The sequence below is a fragment of the Mustela nigripes genome, chromosome 5 (genome assembly GCF_022355385.1).
Source record: "Mustela nigripes isolate SB6536 chromosome 5, MUSNIG.SB6536, whole genome shotgun sequence".
NCBI classification, from domain to species: Eukaryota; Metazoa; Chordata; class Mammalia; order Carnivora; family Mustelidae; genus Mustela; species Mustela nigripes.
In genome coordinates this window covers 144,563,659-144,586,984 of record NC_081561.1, presented here as the reverse complement: position 1 = coordinate 144,586,984, position 23,326 = coordinate 144,563,659, and the positions used below count along the sequence as shown (strand labels likewise).

Genomic DNA, 23,326 nt, shown 5'->3' with positions numbered 1-23,326 from the left:
GCACAGTAGGGCTGGCTGCTATCACCACCATCACTTCGAGCACACAGTAGGGCTGGCTGCTATCACCACCATCACTTCGAGCACACAGTAGGGATGGCTGCTATCACCACCATCACTTCGAGCACACAGTAGGGCTGGCTGCTATCACCATCATCACTTCGAGTGCACAGTAGGGCTGGCTGCTATCACCATCATCACTTCGAGCGCACGGGAGGGCTGGCTGCTATCACCACCGTCATCACCTCGAACTTACAAGAGCACACTATTTTGTGATTTGTGAAATATTTGTGATTTTATTTGTGTCAGTTCACTATTCTATATTTGGTGTTTGGAATAGTGCCTGGCACACATAAGACAGTCAAAACTCATTTTATAAATGCATGAGCAGATGGCTTTCTCTATGACTTTCGGATCAGGGGCAGCAGGAATCAAAGAGATGATCCCACCCAGTTCTATCTAAAGAGGTGAGACAGTGGCCTACCAGCCTTCGACGGACAAACCTATGTTTTCCTCTCCCTCTTCTCTGTCTGACCTGTGAAGACTGGTCTACCTAGCTTTTTTGTTTATTTATTTGTTCCTAGTTTTTTCTCCACAATGTTACCTTCTCATAGGTTCAGCCGGGTTGTGATCTCTCCACACTAAAAATCTCAGCAGTCATGCTTTTTCTGTGACTTTCTGCTAGCTCTATAAAACCGACCTCCGGCTTCAATATCCCTCCAATCATTCGAACACATACCTGGCTCTGGGAGATTTTAGGCCCCAACGTTTTTCCTCCATCTCATTATGGAAGAGGCAGGTGCTTGCCCCACCTCTTAATACTTCTTTAACAGCAGCGTTCATAGAACCACGGATAAAGTGCTATGCACACTGATAATAAGGCAAAGCCATTTTGATTTTTTTATTATTATTTTTAATATATTTTATTTATTTATTTGACAGACAGAGACCACAAGTCAGCAGAGAGGCAGCCAAAGAGAGACAAGGAATCAGGCTCCCCGCTAAGCAGAGAGCCCGATGCAAGGCTCGATCCCAGGACCCTGAGATCATGACCTGAGGCAGAGGCTTTGACCCACTGAGCCACCGAGGCACCCCAAAGCAAAGACATTTTTAAAAATCAGAAATCTTTTTGTTTATCTCTGAACACTCATCTAGTTGACATGCTGGCCATTTCTTCTTCTGAAAGAGTGTTATTTGTCCTGAGAGTGTCTGTGCAGGCCCTTCAAAGTCCTGGGAGGAGGGGCTGCTTAGGGAGTTGGATTTTCTCTCTCTCACAACAGGTAGTCCTGAGATAATGTCATATGACTATAAAGATAGAAGTATTTTAAAAGAAAGAAAAGAAAACCACTACCTGCTAGCACGTTCTTGTCCTGTACCCATTTAGAGTGCTGACCTCATGTTTCTAGAATTGCAGGGAGGCCTTCCAAACCGAGATGGACCAACCCAGGTGATGTTTGCTGCCAGGACTACAGGGTAGGATTTACTGTAATAAACCAGGTATGATCGCCATGGCCCGACCTAGAGCAGTGGCAGGTGGTGATGGCTGGTAATAGTAGGCTAGAAATAAAGTTGCAAACAGAAAAGTAGTATAAGTTTGGTAAGTGATTGAATTTAGGAGAGCAAGTGGAAGAGAATATTGAAAGATTACTTTTTATTTTTTTAAGAAGCTGTGTGGTGGAGAGGCCTTACGTACAATCACAGATTTTCTTTAGCATTGTGAAACAGGACACGGAACCCAGCTAGCGGGCCTGTCAAATAAAACGATAATAAGCAAAAAGATAGAAAAACAATCAAGATGTCAGCATGTTTGTTGAAGTGTTCTGCCAAGATGATATTTCACTTCTGGGCCAAAACAGTGACCTAAGTTTCATCCTGGGGAGACAAGGGACTGCCTACATTTATTAACTGTGTGGACGACTCTGGCCTCCAACAGAGTCACTTATGCCAAATTTAAAATGCAGGCAACAGAGGATCAGTATTAATTTTTCACATCATGAGAAACACGGGATTCCTAAACATCTAGGATGTACTGTAATTTGACATGCAAACCTGTACGAGAAAAAAGGACCAAATTTTGAACAGTGCATTAGGATTTTGGAGAAACTAACAGACAGCAAGAGAAACAAAGGGAAGGAAAGCAGAGCAAATAAATGTGGTCTTGAAGAGTCAACCACACATGGGACCTAGAAGTCAAACTGTAAACTGCTTGTGATTATGGATGACTTTGTTCTTTGCTTCTTGTGTTTTTCAGTTTCCTTTTATGCACATGTTAACTTTTAAAAAATAAATTTTTTAAACCTAAAAAAAAAAAAAAGAAAAGTCAACCTGGGGAAATAGTTAAAACTGAGTCTGAGTGTATTTGGGATGTGACAAAGAAAAGGTATGTTATTCCAAATCAATAAGTCAAAAGAGTGATGTGCACTGGGAAAGCTGTGAAATTCCATGAAGTTAAGAGGGGCCTGGACATATCTTCTGCCCATTCTTTTATATGATTGCCTCTTTTGTGTGTGTTGAGTTTGAGGAGTTCATTATAGATCCTGGATATCAACCTTTTGTCTGTGCTGTCATTTGCAAATATCTTCTCCCATTCTGTGGGTTGCCTCTTTGTTTTCTTGACTGTTTCCTTGGCTGTGCAGAAGCTTTTGATTTTGATGAAGTCCCAAAAGTTTATTTTTGCTTTTGTTTCCTTTGCCTTTGGAGACATATCTTGAAAGAAGTTGCTGTGGCTGATATCGAAGAGGTTGCTGCCTGTGTTCTCCTCTAGGATTCTGATGGATTCCTGTCTCACATTGAGGTCTTTTATCCATTTTGAGTTGATCTTTGTGTACGGTGTAAGAGAATGGTCGACTTTCCTTCTTCTACATATAGCTGTCCAGTTTTCCCAGCACCATTTATTGAAGAGACTGTCTTTTTTCCACTGTATATTTTTTCTTGTTTTGTCGAAGATTAATTGACCATTGAGATGAGGGTCCATATCTGGGCTCTCTACTCTGTTCCACTGGTCTAGGTGTCTGTTTTTATGTTAGTACCATGCTGTCTTGGTGATCACAGCTTTGTGGTAAAGCTTGAAATCAGGCAATGTAATGCTCCCAGTTTTATTTTTGTTTTTCAACATTTCCTTAGTGATTTGGGGTCTCTTCCATACAAATTTTTGGATTATTTGCTCCAGCTCTTTGAAGAATACTGGTGGAATTTTTATTGGAATGGCATTAAAAGTATAGATTGCTCTAGGTAGTATAGACATTTTAACAATGTTTATTCTTCTGATCCAAGAGCATGGAATGGTGTTCCATCTTTTTGTGTCTTCTTCAATTTCTTTCATGAGTGTTCTGTAGTTCCTCAAGTACAGATCCTTTACCTCTTTGGTTAGGTTTATTCCCAGGTATCTTATGGTTCTTGGTGCTATAATAAATGGAATCAATTCTCTAATTTCCCTTTCTGTATTTTCATTGTTAGTGTATAAGAAAGCCACTGATTTCTGCACATTGACTTTGTATCCTGCCACGTTGCTGAATTGCTGTATGAGTTCTAGTCTTTTGGGTTTTCGATATAAAGAATCATATCATCTGCGAAGAGAGAAAGTTTGACTTCTTCATTGCCAATTTGGATACCTTTTATTTCTCTTTGTTGACTGATTGCTGTTGCTAGGACTTCTAATACTATGTTGAACAAGAGTGGCGAAAGTGGGCATCCTTGTCTTGTTCCTGATCTCAATGGCAATCATATCAAAAAATGGGCAGAAGATATGAACAGACACTTCTCCAATCAAGACATACAAATGGCTATCAGACACATGAAAAAATGTTCATCATCACTAGCCCTCAGGGAGATTCAAATTAAAACCACATTGAGATATCACCTTATACCAGTTAGAATGGCCAAAATTAACAAGACAGGAAACAACATGTGTTGGAGGGGATGTGGAGAAAGGGGAACCCTCTTACACTGTTGGTGGGAATGCAAGTTGGTGCAGCCTCTTTGGAGAACAGTATGGAGATTCCTCAAGAAATTAAAAATAGAACTTCCCTATGACCCTGCAATTGTACTCCTGGGTATTTACCCCAAAGACACAGATGTAGTGAAAAGAAGGGCCATCTGTACCCCAATGTTTATAGCAGCAATGGCCATGGTCGCCAAACTGTGGAAAGAACCAAGATGCCCTTCAACGGATGAATGGATAAGGAAGATGTGGTCCATACTATGGAGTGCTCCATACTAAGGAAGATATGGTCCATACTATGAAGTATTATGCCTCCATCAGAAAGGATAAATACCCAACTTTTGTAGCAACATGGACGAGACTGGAAGAGATTGTGCTGAGTGAAATAAGTCAAGCAGAGAGAGTCAATTATCATATGGTTTCACTTATTTGTGGAGCATAACAAATAGCATGGAGGACATGGGGAGTTAGAGAGGAGAAGGGAGTTGAGGGAAATTGGAAGAGGAGGTCAATCATGAGAGACTATGGACTCTGAAAAACAATCTGAGGGGTTTGAACAGGGGAGAGGTTGGGGTACCAGGAGGTGGGTATTATAGAGGGCATGGATTGCATGGAGCACTGGGTGTGGTGAAAGAATAATGAATACTGTTATGCTGAAAATAAATAAATTTTTAAAAAAATAATAAAAAAATAAAATATTAAAAAAAAAAAAAAAAAAAAAAAAAAAAAAAAAAAAAAAAAAAAGAGGGGCCTGGACAGAAGGAGAGTGTCTGAGTGAGGAATTCACAGTAAAATGAAGACCGAAGTGGAAAATTATAGGGAGGAAGATTTTGGTTAAATATAGAAAAGAATTTTATCAGTTAAGACATTCCAAAATGGCATTAGTCACACTATGGTCCTGTGAGTCCCATGTGATTCAGGGGGTCTGAGCAGAGGTCAGATACCAGCTTACTGAGAGGTGTTAGTTAAGAGACTCACCAAATAGGAAATAAGGCCCTTCTGAATCTGATATATTTGAGCAGCCTAGTGGTCATCCAGAGCACACGTTGGGACCTTGATTCTGAACGCACCCTGCCTTATACCGACAGTTAAAACTGATGGCTTTACTTGATATTCCTTCTCTACATTTTCAGTGCTTTTCTATTTCTTATCATATTTCTCTTCCCTCCCCACCCCCTAAAAAACCTGAGTCCTTCTGGTTTTAAATTTAATCTTTCTATTTACTGAAATTCCTTCTGTAGTTTGGATTATGGTCAGTGTTCTTCTCTTTCTCTTCCCTCCCTCTTTCTCTCAGAACGAAGCGAATATGCTAGCTAAAGATCTACCATGCAATCATTTACATGGCACGGCTGTTCTCTTGATCAATATTAGCAAGTCATCTTCCCCAGACTTATAAAACTACTGGGTTTTTTCTTTCTCTCCAAGTTACAATTAATTCACATCTTCCAGTGGACAAATCTTATAAACTCTTCATTCCAAAGTGCATTTCTTGCAATTGCCTTGAATCATCTCAAGTTAAGTCCTGCTGACGATGAGATCTTCTGTGTAAAAACTAACACTGTCAGCACAATTGTCTTTCTCCACAAAGAATGAACTACTGCACGTGAACAATCATACACTCCATGATAAAATTTCTCAGTTTTAAAAGCTATCCATATCATCATGTCCATGGACTTCTTGAGGTTGGTACTATAAATTCAGCAAAAGTCTATGCATGCTCTAACTACAATAAAAGAGCTCTAATGAATATATAGTATGTGTAATAAACGTCTTAATAAATATATAACATTTATTAAAACCCTCTTATGTGGCACCTGGGTGGCTCAGTGGGTTAAAGCCTCTGCCTTTGGCTCAGGTCATGATCTCAGGGTCCTGGGATCGAGCCCCACATTGGGCTCTCTGCTCAGCGGGGAGCCTGCTTCCCCCACTCTCTCTCTGCCTGCTTGTGATCTCTGTCTGTCAAATAAATAAATAAAATCTTAAAAAAAGTATTGAATCTTTTCAAAACCCTGTATCAACTGTAGCCAGGTAAAAAATTTCATCCTATTGCATAAATACTGAATTTGGGTCTAACTTTTGTCCATGATCAATCCCACACATCGTATTTTTTTTTAAATCATAGTAAATTATTAGTATTGAACACTATTTCTGTTCATTTAGGAACTGGAATTTAGAAGCAAACAAAACAAAACGAAACCCTTTGGAATAAGCCACAAGTTTGGAATGTTATTTGTTGAACACAGCTGGTTTAAGCACTGGAAGGTGAAATCAATATATTGGAATGACTTATCTAATACACTGTAATGAGAGAACTAATTGGTGCAGTGGAAACGCAGAGCATTCACGAAATGGGGAAAACTACAGAAGTTCTCACATTTGTTCCTCTCTCCACTTGAATAGTGCTATCGTACCATTTGACTAACTGACTGACAATGTGCAAATTACTTAATCTCTCTGCTTTCATTTCCTCATCAATTAAATTAGATGAAGAATGCTTTCTTCCTCTTGGGTTTGTGAGGATTAAATGAGATGATTCACAAGAAGCATTTAACCCAATTAAATCTTATGTCAGTTATTCTGACATATAGAAAGGATGAAATAACTGTTAGCTGTTGTCAAGACAGTTGTATAATACAAACTAAAACCTGGGACAAATCAGTAAATAATCCCATTAAAATTAGTCAGGAATATCTACCCTAGAAATATAATCGGCAGAACAATTCTCTGAAATTTATGTTGTGAGAGACATAGTTTAGACAAACAATCAATTCTAAGAACACATCAATTTTTAAGAGGAGATTTATAACTTTCCCTAATAGATTTGACAAAGATTGCAGGATAATGTCACAACACTGCATATTAATTCATGGCATCGATAACAGAATTATAAAAATGTTTATCTTCTTGTAAAACATTTCAAACAGCATACCTTCTATAGAAGATACCATATTTTCAATGACTGAAAGTTGAATAAGTTCACCTGAATTTAGCAACTTATATATTAACTATATTAATGGACACTTTTTAAACTTTCCAAACTTTAAGCTCTGGTTTTCTGGCTGAACATTTTTTGAGTGAAAAAAGATAATGTCACTGTAATTTAAAAAGGAAGCACTAAATGCTAATAATATTAATTGCATAATTTCAGAGTCAATTTTATATTATACATATGCCAAAGATTTTCAACCAAGAAATTAAACAGTAATTAGAATTTATCTTGCAATTACAATCTGAGAGTGTTAATTCTTCAGATGTGTTAGATTGCATCTCACAGGTTTTTATAATGGAAATTCTTGCATTACAAAACTATCACTTAACAGGCATGTCTTGTATTTTATGTGTTGGGCATGGAAATTATTTATTTAGAGAAACTTAGCTCTATCAATACTAAAATCAGTTATATGCTAAGTGGTTATTACCCTAGAAAACTTTTATTTGGAATGAATTATACTTTCTTTTTAAAATATGGGAAACTAAGATAAATTTCATAGTGTAATCAATTTTCTAGTATAAGTGGGCAGAAAAATCTAAGAAAAAGTATACACTGGTTTTTAGATATTGGTTTTTTAGAAATTGGTTCATAGAAGCACTTTACCATAATGTGCTATAAATATAGGAAAATGCCACATTTTAGACGACTTCATAGATAGTATGAGAACACTTGTTCTGTGAGTTGTCAAGATTAGGAGAAAACTGTCCTCTGTGTAATCTCCACTTGCGCTTAACTCAAAATACCAACTTGACAAAATAAATGACGAGTGAACAGCAAGAGTAATTTTTAATCTATATACCTATAGTTACTGGAACAATTGCTGGGAGAACTATGTGATTAGTTAGGATAAAAAGATTATGATTCAGAAAGTAATTCTGCTAGTCAATAAAAACAGTCTAAATTCATCAAACAAGGAAAGTTTATTAAAACAATGTGTTTAAAATAATTGAGTATCAATTACATAAATAGTTTGGCAGCTCCAGTGTACTTAACCTGTTATGTGGACACTAAATTGTTTCACTTTATTACAATAAATATAACTAAACTGTTTTTATAATATTTATTTTATTCTACTCTCCCGATTTCATGATAATGCTATCATTTTGTTCCACTTTCCTTATAAAGAGAAACTAAAGTTTGACTATTTAGAGTTATAATTTCAAATTTATTATTCTGAAATGTAGGTTTTTTGAAATAAAAAAACAAGTTTAGTGAAAAACTGAAAGCTAAAACTGGTTTCACAATGCTAATTTTTTGACTATCAGTGTTTTGCAAAAATATTGTATAGAAATTGAGATATATCAATATTTGCATGATTGTTGTATTCCAAATAATTTCTTTGTTTTTAAAAATGCACGTGAATGTTCATGGTCACACAGATTCTAGTTACCCAATTTGGTCATGCATTTTTCTTGGATGTTAGCTACATAAAGCAGCAACAATTCTGCAATATGGTCTTTAGCCTGGTCCCTTCTCCATTTGTCATCTTGACCCACACGCCTGAAACGGGTAGATATGCTGGCCAAGAAATTATAAGAAGGACAAGAAGAAAGTCTAGCCTTCTTGGAAAACAAATTGAACCAGTAATCAAAAATCTCCCAATAAACAAAAGTCCAGGGCCAGATGGCTTCCCTGGGGAATTCTACAACACATTTAAAGGAGAGTTAATACCTATTCCTCTGCAGCTCTTCCAAAAAATAGAAATGGAAGCAAAACATCCAAAGTCATTCTATAAGGCCAGCATTACCTTAATTCTAAAACCAGACAAAGACCCCTCTAAAAAGGAGAATCACAGACCAATATCCCTGGTGAACACGGATGCAAAAAACTCTCAGCAAGATACAGGCTAATTGAATCCAACAATACATTAAAAGAATCATTCACTACAATCAAGTGGGATTTACTCTTGGGCTGCAAGGTTGTTCAATATTTGCAAATCAATCAACATGATACAACACATTAATAAAAGAAAGGATAAGAACTATATGATCCTCTCAATAGATGCAGAAAAAGCATTTGACAAAGCACAGCGTCCATTTTTGATAAAAGCTCTCAACAAAGAAGGGATAGAGGGAACATACCTCAACTCACAAACAGGCCATATGTCAAAGACCCACAGCTAATATCATCCTCAATGGGGAAAAACTGGGAGCTTTTCCTCTGGGAGAGGGGGGGTTCAGGAACAATACAGGGATGTCCACTCTCACTACTGTTATTTAACATAGTACTAGAAGTCCTCGCTTCAGCAATCAGGCAACAAAAGGAAATCAAAGGCATCCAAATAGGCAAGGCAGAAGTCAGACTTTTACTCTTTGCAGATGATATGAAACTCTATGTAGAAAATCCAAAAGACTCCATGAAAAAATTGCCAGAATTGATACACAAGTTCATGAAAATTGCAGGATACAAAATCACCACCCAGGAATCTGTTGCATTTCTATACACCAGTAAGGAAGCAAGAGAATTCTTGCTTCAAGGAATTGATCCCACTTGCAATCGCACCAAAACCCGTAAGATACCTAGGAATAAACCTAACCAAAAGAGGTGAAAGATCTGTGTGCCGAAAACTATGGAATACTTATAGAAGAAATGAACAAGACACAAAGAAATGGAAAAACATTCTACGCTTATGGATTGGAAGAACAAATATTGTTAAAAGGTCAATACTACCCAAAGCAATCTATATATTTAATGCAATGTCTATCAAAATACCACCAGCAATTTTCACAGGGCTAGAACAAATAATCCTAAAATGTGTATGCAACCACAGAAGACTGCAAGTAATCAAAGCAATCTTGAAAAAGAAAAGCAAAGCTGGTGGCAGCACAATTCTGAACTTCAAGTTATATTACACAGCTGTAGTGGTAAAGACAGTATGGTACTGGCACAAAAACAGAAACATAGATCAATGAACAAAATAGAAAACCCAGAAATGAACCCTCAACTACATGGTCAACTAATCTGGGACAAATCAGGAAAGAGGGTCCAATAGTAAAAAGACAGTCTCTTCAACAAATGGTGTTGGGAAAACTGGACAGTCACAGGCAGAAGAATGAAACTGGACCATTTTTTTACACCATCTACAAAAATAAATTCAAAATGGATGAAAGACCTAACTATGAGGTTGGAAAACCATCGAAATCCTAGAGGAGAAAAAAGGCAGCAACCCCTTTGATATTGGCCTTAGCAACTTCTTACGAGACACGTCTCCAGAGGTAAAGGAAACAAAAGCAAAAATGAACTATTGGGACATCATCAAGATAAAACCTTCTGCACAGAGAAGGAAACACTCAACAAAATTAAAAGGCAACCTTGGGAATGGGAGAAGATATTTGCTAATGACATATCTGGTAAAAGGTTAGTGTCCAAAATATATAAAGAACTTAAAAAACTCAACACCCATAAAGCAAATAATCCAGTTAAAAAATATGAAGACAAGAATAGACATTTTTTTGAAAGAAGACATACAAATGGCTAACAAACACAGGAAGAGATGCTCAACATCACTCATCATCAGGGAAACACAAATCAAAACTACAATGAAGTGTGATCTCTGCACTGGTCAGAATGGTTGAAATTAATGATATAGAAAATAACAAATGTTGGAGAGGATGAGGAGAAAGTGGAACCCTCTTACACCATTGGTGGGAGTGCAAACTGGTGCAGCCACTATGGAAAATGTTATGGAGGTTTCTCAAAAAGTTAAAAATAGATCTACCCTATGACCCAGCAATTACACTACTAGGTATTTACCCAAATGACACAAAAATACTGATTGGAAGGGATACATGCACCCCAGCATTTATAGCAACATTATCAACAATAGCCAAATTGTAAAAAGAGACGAAGGTCCATCGACTGATGGACGGGTAAAGACAACGCAGTGCGTGTACTCCATGGAATATTACTCAGCCGTAAAAGAGAATGAAATCTTGCCATTTGCGACAACATGGATGGAGCCAGAGAGTGTTGCGCTAAGCGAAATAAGTTAGGGAAAGACAAATACCATATGATTTCACTTATATGTGGAATTAAAGAAAAAAAAACCAGATGGATATAGGAGAAGGGAAAAAGAGGTGGGTAAACCATAAGAGACTTAACTATAGAGACCAAGCTGAGGGTTGCCTGAGGGAGGTGCGTGGGGGATGGGCTAGATGGACGATAGGCACTAAGGAGGGCACCTGTGATGAGCTAGAGTGGTGTGTGTAAGCGATTGCTCACGAAATTCTACACCTGAAACTAATATTACACTGTATGTTAACTAACTGGAATCTAATAAAAAGTTTTTTAAAAAAGAACCCATTTGGGGGCACCTGGGTGGCTCAGTGAGTTAAAGCCTCTGCCTTCAGCTCGGGTCATGATCCCAGGGTCCTGGGATCGAGCCCCGCATGGGCTCTCTGCTCAGCGGGGAGCCTTCTCGCCCCCCTATCTCTACCTGCCTCTGCCTACTTGTGATCTCTCTCTCTGTCAAATAAATAAATAAAATCTTAAAAAAAAAAAAAAGAACACATTTTGAATCAAGCCAATTTAAATGTGAATCACTTCTGCTCCTGAATGACCTTGAGCAAAGCAGTAGAATTTCCTGAGTTGAATTTTCTTGTCTGTAAACTGGTCTTACTGTTTGCATAGAGGACAGTTTTGAGGATTAGGTTAGGGGATGGAGAGGAAGTCCCCAGAGAGTTAATAGGGCATGACGCTCGCTCCATTCCTGTTAGTTCATCTTCCATGTTTGAGATGGTTGATACCTCGCTCTGCAAGCTGGACCAGGCTATAAGTATTTCATTAAGTCACACTTTTTACTTTACTTTTTACTACATGGCTATAAGTATTTCATTAAGTCACACTTTTTACTTTACTTTTTATATCAGGATGCTAATAGTGTGTCAGTTTAACAGGCAACACTTTTTCTTTCTCAGGATTGCATAAAATGTAGATTATCTTTAACACTTGATTACATCTCACATTTGATGATATTTGGCAAGATGTTTTCAAATAGAGTTTGAAACAGACTCTAGGGAGTAACTTCCTTTCTAGGAAGACCTGGTGTACAGGATGATTATACTATGTACCCTGCTTTTATTGATAATTGTGAGAAGGAAACACTGGCTTAAAAAACAAGAGATTTAAGGGCCACTTGTCGGCTCAGTTGGTAGAGCATGGGACTCTTGATCTTGGGGCTGTGAGTTTGAGACCCACGCTAAGATTAGAGATCACTTAGAAGAAAAAATTGGATGCCTTCTGGCAAAAAGAGCAGAAGCGTAGGTGAGGGATAGCTAATACTCTTTCATGCTTTTAATCAGGTGAACTTGCTGCCAGTTTTCTGTGTTCAGAATTTTTCTCAAGTTATTATTGACCACTACTCCACAATGGAAATTGATGATAAGAAAACATTTTGGCTTTATAATGAATTTGAGTTTGTGGAGAAGATCAGCAACAGCTGCTTTGATTTGACAGCGCACAATAATTATTAAAGCGGGTCAATGAAACCTCCATTTACTTCAGCACATTAAATGAAAGAAGTCTGTGGGTCCGAACTGCCTTAGAACTATTGTTTCTGGCAAAGCAATTTACATTTTCAGAGTATCTGTCGCTTGGGTTTGAATGGAGGATCTGTTTTTTAAGTCTTGGCTGTAGCTTATTTCTATCATGCGGCCTTAGGCAAGTCATTTGATCTAATTCTTAGCTTCTTTATTTGTAAAGCAAGGATAACAGTACCAAAAATAATACTTCCTTGTCCTTACTACTACTGGCCTATGGGAATTTGGGGTAATGTTGATGAAATCACTCCAGAAATGAAATATACTCTCTGTGATATAAGGAGCCATGTGGTAGAGCAGAGAACACCACTGGCCAAGAGGCTAACTGAACTCTACTGGGGATGCTACTCTTTTCTCACTGGCTAACCTTTTAAAAGACATGTTGAAATGAACTTCTTGATTTATTCTTCACTTACATATAAATCATTGGATCATTGCATAGCGTGGCTCAATTCTGAAATGACTCTAATCAAAGTCTTTAAACTCTACCTCTTGTTTTACTCACTCAAGGTTTTACAGATCCTCAGTCTTCTCTGAATCAATCTTGGGAGTGTAGAGCTGTTCTACCTTCATAAAGCTTTTAAGGGTAATTTTGTATCCTTCCTGAACATAGGCTTCTGGGTCCCAGTCATGGCCTTGGCATGACTTCTTCCAAAGATGCCCCTCAAGATTCCTGTTCTAAGAAGCCTCACGATTGAGGGGCACCTGGGTGATTCAGTGGGTTAAATGTCTGTCTTGAGCTCAGGTCATGATCCCCTGCATGGACTCCCTGCTCAGTGGGGAGAGTCTGCGTCTCCCTCTGCTCCTCCCCCTGGCTTGTGCTCTCTTTCACTATTTCTCTCTCTCTCTCAAATAAATAAATACAATCTTTAAAAATGAAGATTTCTAGGGGCGCCTGGGTGGCTCAGTGGGGTAAAGCCTCTGCTTTCAGCTCAGGTCAGGATCCCAGGGTCCCGGGGTCAAGCCCCGCATCGGGCTCTCTGCTCAGCAGGGAGCCTGCTTCCCTCTCTCTCTCTCTCTGCCTGCCTCTCTGCATACTTGTGATCTCTGTCTGTCAAATAAACAAAAAAAAAAAAAAAAAAAGATTTCTGTTCTCTTATTCTTTAGTCAAACACCAGTCTAGGTTCTGCTGTGAAGGGACTTTGTAGATGGAATTAAGGTTACTAATTAGCTGACCTTAAAAGATTATTAAGATTAGCTGGGTAGACCCGATGTAATCACATGAGTCCTTAATGGCAGAAAAGGAAAGCAGATGAGATGTGGCAGAATGGGAGTCCAAGGCACTGGCAGCATGAGAAGGACTTGATCGACCATGGCTGGCTTTGAAGATGGAGAGACCATGAGCCAGGGAAGGTGGGCGTCTTCTACAAGTTGAGAGCTACCCTCTGTTGATAACCAGCCGGGAAATGAGGACCCCAGTCCTACAACTGCCTGGAAATGGTTTCTGCCAACAACTGGGATGAGCTTGGAAGCAGCAATTCCTCCAGAACGTCTGTAAGGAATGTAGGGCGGCTGACACCTGATTCTGGCCTTATTGGCCATATTGCCCACCCATAATAAATGGGCGCTATTTCAGTTAAATTTGAGGCAGTTTGTTATGGTAGCAACAGAAAACAAATATACCATCCATCCATACCCATCTATTCAGCAAATGTTATTGAGCTCAAGAACGGCCAGGAACTCTTCTTAAGCCAAGGATAAAGCAGTGACAAAGAAACAGAAGTCCTTGCCTTCATAGAATTTACATTCTAGTAACAATACCGAGATTTGAAAAAAGAACCTAGCTTTCGGCTCCTTGCTGTTTGGTAGATCAGAGAAAGGCTGGGTCTGCTGGGCTGCCCTGGTGATGAAGGAGGCACCAGATGCTGGCCTGTCCTCCATGGCCCGTATCTTATGTACTTGAGGGGACTCTCAAACCCGGTTGTAACGTTAGTAGCTTCAGGACTCATAATCTCAAATGCTCTCTGGTTGGGTTTGTAAACACAGTGTGCATATCATACTGTAGTCCTTAGCAGGGATTATGCAAAAATTACCCACAGTGGAATTCCCAGCAAAGGCTCAACAAAAACTGCTCATGGGAATTCTAAGAGACAGCTGAAAACAGTACTTGGTGACTGTAATTAACAATACTGTGTTCTGTATTTGAAAACTGCTGAGAGAGTAGATCTTAAAAGTTTTCATCACAAGGGGAAAAAAGGTACTTATGTGAGGTGATGGCAGTTCACTGAACTTCTCGTGGTAATTATTTAGCAATACATATCAAATCATTATGTTGTACATCTTAAAATTATGCATACTATATATTATATTTCAGTAAAACCAAAACAAAGAAACCAAACAAAAACCAAACCAAACCAAAACAAAAAACAAAAACGAAACAAAACCTAAACCTTCCTCCCAAAAAATAGTGTTTGGAGGTTGCCCACATAAGAAGGTCTTCTCAGGACCTTCCCAGGAATGGACAGTGTGTGGCTGGAGATGCTAACATTCCTATTCTTTGGCAAGAAGGCAATGGTAATGGTCAGTAATTTGAAACTTTTTTCTATGTCTTCACTGTTTCATTGGCTAAGCTAATGCACTAAGTCTAAGCACCCTCCTCTTGCCTTCTGAGCAGTCTCAACAAGTCCACCATTGCATCTGGATTTTATTCTTCCAGATTCATGCCCTGACCTCAGGGTCAAGGTATTAACGAGTGCAGAAGACGGTGGGGGTGAGAGGAACGGAAAGCTGACTTGTTTCTTTGGGCTTCTGGAAACGCCCTTTACTCTCCAGGTCTCCCATGGAGGTTGGTGTTAATTCAGGCACATGGGGTAAGGCTGTGAGGAAGCCTCTGGTGGATTTGAGAAGTGGAAAATGGCAGCATGTGGCCTGCTTTCCATCTCTAAGGATTTTTAGGAGGCTTTGCCCAGTTGGCATATGGTAAGCGCACAGTAATTTTTCCCCCTTCAATCAATCAATCAATCAATATAAGCTATGTGGTCTTCTCTTTGGCATTTCCCAAATAGTTGGTAAAAACCACGTTGCTCTCTACAGCTTCTTGAGCTAGCCTAGTGCATTTGTTTTCCTGGGGGTCGTGAGACCAGCCTTCAGGAGAGAGAAACGAGGCCCAGTACTCCAAGGCAAAACCAGAAAGTGTGACAGGTGGGTAAGTACAGGTGGGCGTGCTACCACGTTCTGCTGGGCCTCTGCCATCACAAGCTAAATATTCTACTACGTCTCTTTGAGTGTCATCTTTCCACATTTGCAGAATTTTAAGAAACTTTGAAAGGATAACATATATTCCACTGCTTCTAGACAGACCTACATCCCAGCCATCTGATCAGGTGGCTGTTTACCTTATTTATAATAAACATATCCACATACAAATGTGTATCGTACTCATTGATTTCTGCTAGAAGAACTACAAATTCCTCGAAACCCTCTCTGTGTAGAATATCCAACTTATCTAAAGGTAAAAACAAAGCTTAAAATACTAGCTTTTTAGTTTAGTTAGTTTTAGATTTTAGTTTTTAAGATAAATGCAGGGTTTCTTTGGGGGAAGCAGAAGCAGGGTTGTAGGAGGTATGCAGACTCTCAGAGTCACTGAATGGAGGGTCACTCTCTGTTCACTGCCATCTCAAAATGGATAGAAATAGGCTCACAGAAAGCTCAGTTGCAAGTACCGTATTTAAAGGGGGAAAGCGCAAATTGATCTTGGAAGGATCTGAATAGAACTTAGTCATAACAACATTGCCTCTGCTGCTTCTTTCTTTATTACTTGGGACACCAATTCAGGATGTACATGAAAATATAATACAGAAAGCAGGCAAGCAAAGAAATATCAATACTATTTGCAGTTTTTCTAAGGAAATATGTCCATTATATTTTTCAATCCTTCTTCATTGATGGTTAAGCTTATGGTGAGTTATATACATTCCACCCTGTCAATGTGAAAAATAATAGATTTTTGAGGAAGACAATAAGAACAGAAAGCTGATTTCACCATAAGTGGAAAAGGCCTCCAACAGTTTTGTGTTTGGCTCAAGTAAGCCAAAACGGGTATGACAGGGAGCTGAAAACTGCGACTCATGCGACCCACAGAGCCACTCAGTCAGCAGCATGCCTGTGGGAGTTTCAGGGGACCAGCTCCCCAGATGGACAGAGGAAGGCTTCTGAAGGGAGCCCATATGTGGTGAGAAGACACGGAGGAGATGTCTTTGAAGGGCGCTACTCTGTGCTCTGCTTCCAATCTCACCTGGCTGGTAGAACCATCTGGAGAGCCCTGAACGTGTTCCCAACAGTGGGACAAAACAAAGTCCTGGGGCTTCGTCCTAGCTGAGAATCCAGAGGAGCCCGGCCAGCAGGACTGAGGGCCTGGGCTTGCACTCCCAGAGTTTTCAGCACTCAGGATGGGCAAGTATAGTTTTCCTCAGGAGGGAGGGCTGAGGGGGTGATTTCCACCCTGTGGAACAGGGCTTTCTAGAAGAACCGAGGAATCGTGGGCACAAGAATCTGAGGTGAGTATAGGAGACTCACCCTCACTGAGGGAGGAAGAAGACTCAGGGCCAAGGAAGGAGAATCTCCAGGATAGAGAGTGACTGACTGCCCATGGAAGGATCATGAAGATCTGTCAGCCATGTTTCCCAGGAGACAATCAGCCTTACAGCCTCCAGGCCCAAGAAGTAAGTGTCATGCTAGCTCAGGGTAGCATCGGCTGCGAGGACTGCCCTTCTTGTCACCATCAGCGTGTCCCACCCTGACAACCTAGGGGATACAACCTCGGTAGACGAAGTTTTGGGGGGGAGGACAAGACATAAGGCAGAGAAATGGAGAGGACGGTCCAGGGCACTCCTGTGTTCCGAGGCAAGCTTCCAGCACAGAACAGATCTGTGCTGGGGGGTGGCGTGGGAGGCAGAGTATCTGAGGACAAGCCAAGTTCAGAATTTTGGTCAATCTGTTCACGAAGTGATTCTTAAGCACTGGAGTTGTGTGACTCCAAGTGCCTTTGATCTTCTGAGTGAGCAGAACAAGTAAAACCCCTGTTAAGTTTTATGTAGTCAGAGAAAGACTCCCCCACTGAATAAAGCTTATTTTTTGTCTCCAATTCCCTTTAAAACTTGCCTTTTAATTATGTCATGAATAGTGACTATTCAACATAACAATTACACTGGTGACATGCTTATTTTCTCTGCAATGTCCACATAGAGACCTCTAAAAAGTCATTTGTTGGTGCTCCTGAAAGATTTGCATATAAAGGAAGATGAGAACGAGACCTTAATTATCTACAAATCCATAGTTGATATTTTAGGTGACTTAAAAAGTACAAATTATGATCTGGCGGAATATAGGAGCCTCTTTGAATTAAAGCTTTAGAAATCACCATGTGCTTTCTTGCCCAGATTAAGTAAAACTTTCTGTTGCAAAAATAGAAGAGAACACTGTTTTCTCTTGGGCGAATATTTGCATGCTTGCTCATTTGGGGCCCATCTTGAGCTTTTAAATACATTAAAGCATATTATACAGATTTCTCTCGGCATATCTTAAAGGCCTTAGCTGAATCCGTGGAAATCTCCTATTCAGAAAAGTGCCAGTTTCCAGCTAGTGGTGGAGATATACTGGCCAAGGATTAGGAACCAGCTGGAATCAAATCATTCTGTATGTTGATCCATTTTGGAGTACCTCAGAGTGGGTGTAAGGGGGAAAAAAACCACAAATTTCACACATGGTTTGGCAGACAGGTTGAGCAAACGGCCAGTTGTCCCCACCTCTCCCTGCCTCTGGACCAACCCAGCTAGCTGATGAGAGAGACAAGGGTAGATTACAGAATCTATACAGCGGGAGAGACAGTAGCAAGCCCCAGGGGAGAGAGACCAGTTCCCTCTGCTGGTCTCAGCAAGGTCAGAGGAGGTTCCAGAGGATGCAATGTTTGAATCCACTTCTGGAGAAAAAACAAGTGCTATCTCCTGTGAGTCTCTGGACTGGAATTAGGGTGGTCACTCAAGGTCGAGATCTTGGGTGTAGGACACATGGTCCATTCCGACAAGCAGGCAGTGGGGCCCAGCGGGCCAGCGCCCATTTCAAGCCTGTCTTTCCATGAAACAGCAGCCCTACTGCAGCAGTTTAGAGATGATGCATGGGGTTTACCTGTGCAGCCTGTTCTAGACAATATCGTTCTAGAGAACACCAAGTCTGCCATTAATCTGGGACTCTAGTGATGCCCCTGGACCATCTATAATTTGGTGTTCTGACAATCTGACCCATGGAAGCAAAGTTACACTCAGACACTGAGTTTCAGAAAGATTCACACAGAGAAACTCCAAATAGAAAAGCCACTTAGAAACTGAAAGCAGTGTCTGTCTCAGAAAAAGGTTGGGATTTCAATAGTCCATTAGGGTGTGCTGGTTTTGGAAAACCTCTAGTTTCAGCCTTTTGATTAGATAAATATTTCAACTCTCTCCTGAAATGAAAGGAATCCAGAGAAGGAGCTAAAACTACCTCTCGGAGTGGAACCGCAGAAATTTCCCTCTGATGGGATCCTTCGGCCAGTCGGAGACAAATTTCTCCGTGTTTCTGACGGCTGGCATATAAAAAAGATATCAATTCTTGAAAAATTATATTATATCTGATCACCTTACCAAACTGCCATACGAATTCCAATTGATTTCACTTAGTTTTCTTGGAAGGACCCGAAACCACAGCTTTCCCCACAACCTCTGAGTCAGACAACAGATGTGACCTTTACCTACCGCCTGCCGATTTGCAAAGCAACTTCACCCACGTTCCACCTCACTCATGACCCACCTGCCTTGTCCTCATCTCCACGGCACTGACAGCCCTCCTGAGCCATCCCCGGCAGCCCTCTGCAGGTCAGCCAGCTCTCTCTAGGCCTCCAAACAAACTCTTTTCTTAATTAAGGCAATGGAGGCACAGACGAGTTGCATAACCCATCAAAGGTCACACAGCTGGTTTGAACCCTAACTCAAGCCAGGGTTCAGAGCCAGGAAACCGGATGGCAGAGCCTTTGCTCTTATAGACTGTCCCGTTTCTGGTTTTTCCCCTTATTGTTCTACCTGTCCTTGTCCATGAGGTGAACCCCAACTTACTGGTCCAAACACCATTCAAGCACACAATGGCCTAGCCCCCTTGCCCAGCTGTTTGGACTGGTGCAGGTGAGGCAGTCCCCTACCCAGAGTCGGGCTCTGGGGCCTTCTGGAAGCCTGGAGGCAGTGGTGCCCTTGGGGGATTCTGGAGCAGCCGGGGCACCACCCCAAGCTGAGAAAGCATTTGTTTCCCCTCTTTGCTTAGTTTGCAGCATCACTGAAGGGAAACGAAATCAGGTCCTTGCCATCTCCTCTGCTCATGCTCACTTAGATCCCTTTCCTGTTTTAATCCAACAAGCCCATCCTGCTGAACGGAAAAGGAGAACTTGCTGTTGTGGAAAGCGGGAGTCTGCTTTCAGTTTTTACAGTGAGAGCAGAAAGCACGCGAAACCTCTAGCTTTGCTTATCAAGGATGGGATTTTATCTCCACGTACCCTGGAGGAGAGTTAGCCAAGGCTGTTCTGGGTTGAACACTGTCCTTTGTGGAACCTCTATATTTGACCTTACTCGAAAATAGGGTCCTCGTGATGTGATTTGTTGAAAGGAGGTCATCCTGGGATAGGCTGGGCCCTTCACCCAATCCTTACAAGGACTGGTGTGCTCTTCTGAAGAGAAGAGACACAGAGACACACATTGAGGAATGCCACGGGTGGATGGAGGCACTCATTGGAGCCCAAGGACTGCCAGGTGCCCCAGGAGCAAAGAGACAGGCATGGCGCTAATTCATCCCTACAGACTTGGCGAGCGTGGCCCTACTGACACCAGAACCATGAGACAATTACTTTCTGTTGTTGAAGCCTCCCAGTTTTTGGAAATGTCTTACAGTAGCCCTAAGAAACTAATACACAGCCTTCAGAACTGGATTCTGGTTTTGTTGGGTCATCACCCTGCCTGTTCATGTGTTTCTGGATACAGAGAAACAACTTGGAGAATAATTTTTCCCTCTTGGCAGATGCAACCAGAGTGGTCTACAGAGAAGAAACAGAACAGGTTCCCAGGCAATTTCTATTATGTGCCCCCCACCCAATACGGACTTCTTTTCTGAAGTGAATGGGTTTGAAAACTTGAATGAAGCAGTCTGAATGAAGAGGAAATTGACTCAGTGCACATTTGTAGATTTCTAAATAGTACAGACATCTTACAGGCTGACCACATGTGGGGTGCCTCATTGAGGGCAGACTTACCTCAGGATACTCTGTGTCCTGGGGCTGTTCTCAGACTACTGCAGAATCATCAGTGTTTGCAGATCTGAGGGTCCTCCCTCCCCACCCCCTGAGGTTTTGGAAGCTGGCTTATAAAGAACACATGGAAGAATAGACCTTAATCTTGGAGAAATTAAGATTGAGAGGGAAGGAAAGTCTTACATAATTTTTCAAAGTCCTGCTATTTGGGAAAGGGATTTGACACTGTTCCGTGTGGTTTGGATTAAACAGGTAAATCAGAATGTTAGTCATAAGTTTCAACTTAGTGTAGGACGTGACTTTCTTTTGGAAGAAGAATGGGTTACCTCATGAAATAGTGAAGATACTTATTTAGGACAGGACTGAATAAACAAGTAGTGGGCAGGAAGACTGGGTTAGGGTATGAATCTCAAACACTTGCAAAGCACCTAATTCTTCTAGGCATGACACAGTCTGCACAGGAGAAAGAAAACCCAATATAAATGTTTCGACGTTGTAGAACTCATGATGGGATATGGTAGTTCAGTAAATTGGAGACAGGTGCAGACCAAAGGGTCCCTATGTGTATCTGCCAGCTTCACTGTTTGTCCAGCTCTTATCTCTTCAGCCCCACTGGTCGTTTTCCACAAAGTCCATTTGACATTAAAATAGGACAGAAATTGCAGGAAAGGAGCAGGCTTGCCCTTGGAGGGAACACTGACAGAGGACAAGGTCATTACTTTGAAGGACTAGTCTCTCATTCATTCTTTCTTTCCGGCATTGATCTCTGGTCTCATTCTAAACAAATATTTTGTGGTGGGAATTGAAAGAAACGTTTTAATCTGAATTTAACAGGACCTTGACTTATGTGAAAGTTAAGTAGGGGAAACATAGAAATGTGTGGAATTCTTTTAAATACGTTGAAATTAAAGATGAATTTTTTCGAATGTTACATGCTATATATTTCTAATATAATTTTCTTTATACATATGACTATTCTAAAGACATGCACTCAGATAAATAAGTATATATGGTCTATGAATATAAATATCTATAATTATAAAATAGGATTTATTAAGCTGCTGCTGAAGTTAAATTATTTCTGTAGTAAAAGTACTATTATAATTGGAAATCCTGTGTTATATGCTTCTTTTGGTAGAACTGAACCCATGGCAACATAGCCACTTTGAAGAATAGTTTTAAGTTTTATAGCTGGAATGCTCCAATTTTGTAATATGACCCTCTGGAAATCCAGCTTACTGCATCCTGGCATTCTACTGACAGGTTTCTAAGATAAGGAGAAAATGAAGCTGAAGCTAATATTTTTCCCCCTCAAATATCGGAAAGATATTAAGCAGAAAAACAGTTGAATGTAGAATTCCTTGTGCATGCATTTCGAAATGTTCCAAAATAATTAACCTTGTTTGGGACCAATTAAGGCTAGGGTATAAACTATAAATTCCCACATTGATAAAATCTAAATAGGGATATATTCCTAGAGCCAATTACTTCTTTTGTTAAGCATGTGAACATCTGTGAGTTAAAGAATTAAATCAAAAGTATGAGAAAGATGTAGAAACCAATTGCTTTTCTTGAACGAACTAGTGATTTATCTCTCGGTGGTGGCTAAACTTACTCTTCTTTGCAGGTTTCCTTGAGGATGTGGGAGATTCTAATTGTCTTTTGAACATCACTGTTTTTCTTCTTTTATATGATACAAAATTGCTTAGATTTAAGCTGGAGATTCTACCGTGGGACACTGAAAGCATGAGCCCAGGGTGGTAGGAGCCACTGCTCTTACTCAAGGGAGGGGAGACGTGTGCTAGAGCTCATGGTCCATGACGGTCAAGCACAGAAGCACAGGTTTACATGTGAGAAGAATTCCAGAAAGACAGCTTTTATGGTGAAAAGACAGGCATGGCAATGGTACATTTACCACAGGTTTCCACGAGGATTATTGAGGAGACCCTTGCTAATCACACACTTGAAAAATGTTAGCTACAACTGAGACTTTCTGGGGGTGGCTCCTCCTGAATTCTTCCATTTGTAAAGTAACTCTCTCTGTCATCTCTCGATTTCTGTCCTCTTGCTCTCTGCCATCTCTGTCTCTCTCCAGTGAACTGGAGTCTAGACAGAATGAGCGAACTTAGGGCTTCTTTAATGAGCCATATTGGAACAACGTGCACACGTAGAGTCAGTCTATAGCCCCGTGGCTATTTGACGCTGCTCTACAGTAAAAATAGGAAGTCTGAATACAAAAATTCTTGAACAAGTATTTTCCATAGAGTAGAAATGCTGTTACTAAATCTGTCAGTTTATTAGATCATAGGAGATTCACTTAATAAGGCCCAGTTTTGGGTTTCCTGAAACTTGTCTCAATGTCCACATTAAGTCTTCTGCCATTCAAGTGTTTTGGATGGATATTAATTCACTCTATTATGAGCATTCCTAAGCTTCCATAACTCCAGGTGAATTCCTTTCTACTAAATACATTTAATATTAAGTATATTAGTAGGTCCTGCTGTTGAAAGACAGATAAAGACTTTTTGAGGATTTCATGATTTCCTGAATAGTCTGCTTAATTAACCAGACTTTTAATAGCGATTTCTGAATTAAAAAAT

At 40.3% G+C, this 23,326-nt stretch overlaps 1 protein-coding gene across 3 annotated transcripts in view; it reads right to left on the bottom strand.

Moving 5' to 3' along the window:
• Nucleotides 1–23,326, bottom strand: part of PACRG (parkin coregulated) — a 495,970-nt gene that overhangs the window by 178,501 nt on the left and 294,143 nt on the right. The window lies entirely within an intron of this gene.